The 5,338-nt window shown below is 42.8% G+C and overlaps 1 pseudogene across 1 annotated transcript; it reads right to left on the bottom strand.

The window, feature by feature from the left end:
- Positions 1-625: 625 nt before the first annotated feature.
- Positions 626-1,666, bottom strand: LOC145535716 (high mobility group protein 20A pseudogene; annotated as a pseudogene). Its single transcript, XR_014075487.1, has one exon. The product of XR_014075487.1 is annotated as a high mobility group protein 20A pseudogene (transcript).
- Between the last annotated feature and the right edge of the window lie 3,672 nt (positions 1,667-5,338).

Below are 5,338 nucleotides of genomic sequence, written 5' to 3'. Positions count from 1 at the left end.
ATAGAAAACCTAGCAAGGTGAGTAAGGATCCTTGCCTTGACCTTCCACACATCTGTCCCTTTTCTCATCTCTTTCCCTTCTGTTCCTATCCCAAGGGATCAAGAACACTTCCTTTCATGTTAAGCCTCCTTGCACCACCAAATGTGCATTCAATTGGAGCAGCTGTGAGGTATGCTATTGGCAGCAGGTGGAACTTAGAAATCTGAAAGTGTGAGCCCCAATACTGACATTCAACAGGAGAATTAATCTCTCTCTAGCTTCACTGGTATTTGAAAGTTGCTATAAAGATTCTAGTTTGGAGATAGTTTAGGCACATAGCTTACCACAGCAATGTTAGTCTCCCTCCTGTCTTTGTACTTCTCAGGCCCTCACAAGTCACTGCTCTGCTTTTGTCATATGCTACTTACTCCAGACAGACCTGGGGTCCACAATGTCCCAAGGCATGGTTTTATGATTTCCTCCTGTTAATATCATGCCTGACAATATTCTTGCTATTAAAAACACTGTGCTTCTTTTTATTTTTAGATAAAGAATTATAGGTTTTATTCATTCTTGCACATGTTGCTCAAGGTCCAGACCATGTTAAAATATGAACATGTATATGAGTATGCTCATTTACCATTCCCTAATGATCAAGCCTGTTCACAACTTCTCCAACTGTAGCTATGAAGTTTTCATTGTCTTGGGGATTAGCTAAAATAATACTGTGCAGTCTGTTCATATAGGAGTCGATAGTGTCCACTGTAGGTGTCTCTCCACTTCCAGGCAAGAGCATGCTGGTGAAACTGCTGGTCAGCACCTGCCACAGGGTCTCCAAGTGCTGCTGTAAGACTGTGTTGTGGCTGCGCTCCTGGATCACGTCCACCTCCGGCTTCTCCACTGCTGTGCGCATGCTCTCCACGTGCTTTTGCAGGGCCACGTTCCTCTCCTCAAATTCCATGTTGGATTTGCGAAGCTGACGGAGCTCTGCCTCCAGAGCTTCGCTGTGGTTCAGGAATTCCTCTGTAAATATAGGGATGTCAAAAACAGACCGTTCCTTTACTTCTGCTTCTTTCTCATGATCATGAGTGGCCTGTCGGGCTGCATCTTGCCTATGAGATTTGCCTTTCTGATGGTCCTGGGTTTTCCTGCTGAAAATGTTGTAGGCCTCAGTCTTCTGATACTGCTCCAGTTCCTTCATGTAATGCTCCTTATCTCTGTCTGCCTCATCAAGGTAGCGCTGTTTCTCCTCCGGAGGAAGTTTACTCCATTCATTGCCTAACATCCTCGTAATTTCTGGAAATGGGACTTCTGGTCTCTTTGCTCGAAGCTGTTCTTGACGCTCGTTCATGAACCGAACATATCCTGTAAGAGGGGAATTGGGTGCATTGCTGTCTCAAAGAGGTTTCTTTCTTTCTTCCTTTGGACCAACTTCCTCGTTTACTTCTTTGCTCATCTTCATGCCTCTGTTCATTGCCTTCTGCTGTATTTGAAGATTCATTCTGAAGCAGCTGACCTTGGGAGAGATCCTCTACAAATTCTGGATTGTTGGTGGATGATGTGGCTCCACTACTATATGGAACCTCTGGGTGGGTTAACCCAGCTGAAGCCAGATCATTACTCTCCTTGGAGCCATCTTCATCTGCAAAAAGGGGAGGCAGAGTGGAATTAGTCATCAAGGTTTCCATCTCTCTTCAGAAAAATGAAGGGATTATTTTGTTCAAAGGCGGCAAAGGACTACCAACACTGTGCTTCTTGACTAATAACCTCTGTGGCCTGTCTTATATAAACATGATTTCTGTTAAACTTTTGGGAACACTGAGAAAAGCTCACAACCTAAAGCCTGTTCCCAATTACTCATTTTAGGAAAGCTGTTGAGAGCCACAGCCCTGGGTTGCGTATTGCCTAAGGATAGGCTCTGATCTACCCAAGAGCTGTGCAGAGTTGCCTTGTCATTGTTGCAGTTGGAGCAAAGGTTCACTAAGATGAATGGAGTGACAGGGAAATGGTACCCCCTCCTCAGTCAGCTGATTGGTGAGCAGACAATCATACACTGCTTCAAGTTGGTTTATGGTGAGCATTCACCAAGAGGAGGTCTTCATATACTCTGGTTATAAAGAAAAGTTGAGTTAGAAAGTGACTCATGGGAAGAAAATAAGTTTGCTGGATTGCATTTCCATCAGAATGGAGAAATATCAGTAACCTAAGCTGTGCAGATGACATCATCCTAAATGGCAGAAAACAAAGAGGAACTAAAGAGCCTCTTGATGAAGGTCAAAGAGGAGAGTAAGAGGGGACATGCGTAAACCTATGGCTGATTCATGTTGCTGTTTGGCAGAAACCAATGCAATACTGCAAAGCAATTATCCTTCAAATAAAAATAAATAAAAATTTGAAAAGCTGGCCTAAAATTCAACATTCAAAAAACTAAGATCATGGCATCTGGTCTCATCACTTCATGGCAAATAGAGGGGGAAAAGTGGAAACAGTCACAGACTTTATTTTCTTGCACTCCAGTATCACTGTAAACTGTGATTTTAAAAGATGCTTTATCCTTCAAAGGAAAGCTATGACAAACCTAGACAGTGTATTAAAAAGCAGAGACATCACTTTGCTGACAATAAGTCCATGTAGTCAAAGCTATGTTTTTTTCTAGTAATGATGTAGGAATGTGAGAGTTGGACCATAAAGAAGGCTGAGCACTGAAGAATGGATGCTTTTGAACTGTGGTATTAGAGAAGACTCTTGAGAGTCCCTTGGACAGCAAAGAGATCAAATCAGTCAATCTTAAAGGAAATCAACTCTGAATATTCATTGTAAGAACTGATGCTGATGCTCCAATATTTTGGCCATCTGATGAGAAGAAGTGACTCATTGGAAAAGACCCTGATGCTGGGAAAGATTGAGGGCAGGGGGAGAAGTGGGACTGCAGAGGATGAGATAGCTTCGCCATTCTGTTATTCTTGTTGTTCAATCTCTCAGTCACATCTGACTATTTGCAATAGTCGGTTGGATAGCATCATCAATTCAATGGACATGAATTTGAGCAAACTCTAGGAGATAGTAAAGGACAGGGAAGCCTTGTGTGCTGCAGTCTTTGGTGTTGCAAATGGTCGGACATAACTGAGAGACTGAACAACAAGAACAACAGAATGGAGAAGCTATTTGAAACAATAAGGGTGGTTTTGTAACCCTCTGGTCACGCAGATTCATGAATTGAAAACACAAAACAAACAAATAGAAAACATACGAAGAAGAAACAACTGAAATCAGAGGAAACTGCTCTAACTCAGTGTTGCCTGTATATGCTGTAGGATTTGCAGAGAGCCTGAAAACAAGACTGGCATCCAAGGCAAGAAAGATTATCTTTCCAACTTGTTCAGAGGACAAATCACAGATGTTAGGTAAAGTCATGAAGCCTGTAAGTGACAGGTGCTGGGCCAGAACTCACATTCCCATGTCTGAGTTCAATGCTCATTCTTCAAAACTAGACATTCCCTTTCTACACATGTACAGAGGACTGGACCTTGTTGGGTGAGATGTGGTTGGCAAGTCTGCTTTCTAAAAGGGAAACACTTTCCCACCCTAGAACTTATTCATTGGGTGTAGTCATATCCTATTCTACCAATTCTCTCAAGGGCTAAGGGACACCAGGGGGTTAGATTGGGCCCCTTTCCTCATTGGGATTACAATCTGAAATATTGTCAAGGATTTCAAGCAAACATTTAATCTCTTTAAGCCAAACAGTTATAAAGTATTCACTTGCTTTTAAAGTTCACATAACAACATGGGCAAAACCTTCCTTGTCATGCATTTCTTCAACATTCATTTATTTATTAAATGCTCCTCTCACACACTGCTTCAAACACCTTGGGAGAGACAAAGGCTGTGCTTTTTCTGTGATAAGAGCTTTGTGTTTATTATCTCATTTAATCCCACAATGCTATGAGGCCACTGGTACTTTAATTAACCCAATTTATAGATGAAGAAATGGAGGTTCAGAGAGGTGAAGTGACTGGTGCAAAACAGTATCTTTGGAAAGACATAAGAAAGGTATGGAGTGCTTGCTATAGAGAGCAAAAATGGGCTCATTACTCTTTTGCCCAGATGAAGAGGAGTTTCAGGGAGGAAGAGACCTCTGAGCAGGCAGCTGGAATTTAGGTAGTTGGAGATGAGAGAAAAGGCAACTCATGCAAAGGAAACAGTGAGCCACTGTTTTAGTGACCTGAAATGGATCAAATTCAGAGTATGGTTTGAATTGGGCTTCCCTGGTAGCTCAGCTGGTAAAGAATCTGCCTTCAGTGGAGGAGATCCCGGTTCAACTCCTGGGTCGGGAAGATCCCTTGAAGAAGGGATAGCTACCCACTCCAGTATTTTTGGGCTTTCCTGGTGGCTCAGAAGATAAAGAATCTGCCTGCATTGCAGGAGATCAGAGTTCGATACTTGGGTTGGGAGGATCTCCTGCAGGAGGGCATGGCAACTCCAATATTTTTGCCTGGAGAATACCCATGGACAGAGGAGCCTGGCAGGCTACAGGCAAAGAGTCAGACATGACTGAGTGACTAAACAAGCACAGTAAGTACTTTGATTTATATTTGGATTACAGTATGAAAGAAAGAAGCAAAATAAAGCATGTATTCAGGTAGACTGGAGCAAAGAAACCTTGGAGCCAACCTGCATTCCACCACCCACTCCCTATTCACCATTTCCATCCAATCAGTCTCAAAAGCCTGTCAATGATCACCCTTAAAATGTCTTTCTGCCTCTCCATCCCCATGGCAACCACCTTAAGGCTCACTTTCGTTCCCGCTTGCTTCTTATTCTAATTGCTTCCTAAATGACCTGCCAGAAAATTGTCTGCTCCTCTGTAAGGCTGTACAAATGCAAGTCCAATTCTGTCAGTGCTGTGCTTCATAATCTCATGAATATATAACACTTTAAAGGCTCTTCACTCAGAATAAATTAGAATACACATGGACATTTTCTGAACACAAGGCTAGTGAATGAATATGCTGTGTAAGCCAAGAAAGGAAAGGAGAGCTGGGACTAGCTGATTCCTTTTAAGAATACACTCATGCCCCTCCCCCACTGTTTCACTTACTCCCTCAGCCTGAGGATGGAGTAGGAGTAGAGACACAATCCTTCTCAAGACCAGAGAGTTGATAATTACGGAATGAAAAGATTGGTAGCCATCCCTTTCACCTTGGAGCCCTACTCCTTTCCGTCTCTTTCTTCTATCATCCTCTTTTGCATGGCTGGGCCCATTCTCTATGTGCTAAGAACCTGGCAAAAATGAAGGCCCTATTTCTTCTGCATGGAGTCACAGGAGGTGTTCTTTTACTCATGGTTGCTGAGAAAG

The sequence above is a fragment of the Giraffa tippelskirchi genome, chromosome X (genome assembly GCF_054371585.1).
Source record: "Giraffa tippelskirchi isolate mGirTip1 chromosome X, T2T-mGirTip1v1.2.pri, whole genome shotgun sequence".
Classification (NCBI taxonomy): domain Eukaryota; kingdom Metazoa; phylum Chordata; class Mammalia; order Artiodactyla; family Giraffidae; genus Giraffa; species Giraffa tippelskirchi.
This window is presented reverse-complemented; position numbering and strand designations above follow the sequence as displayed.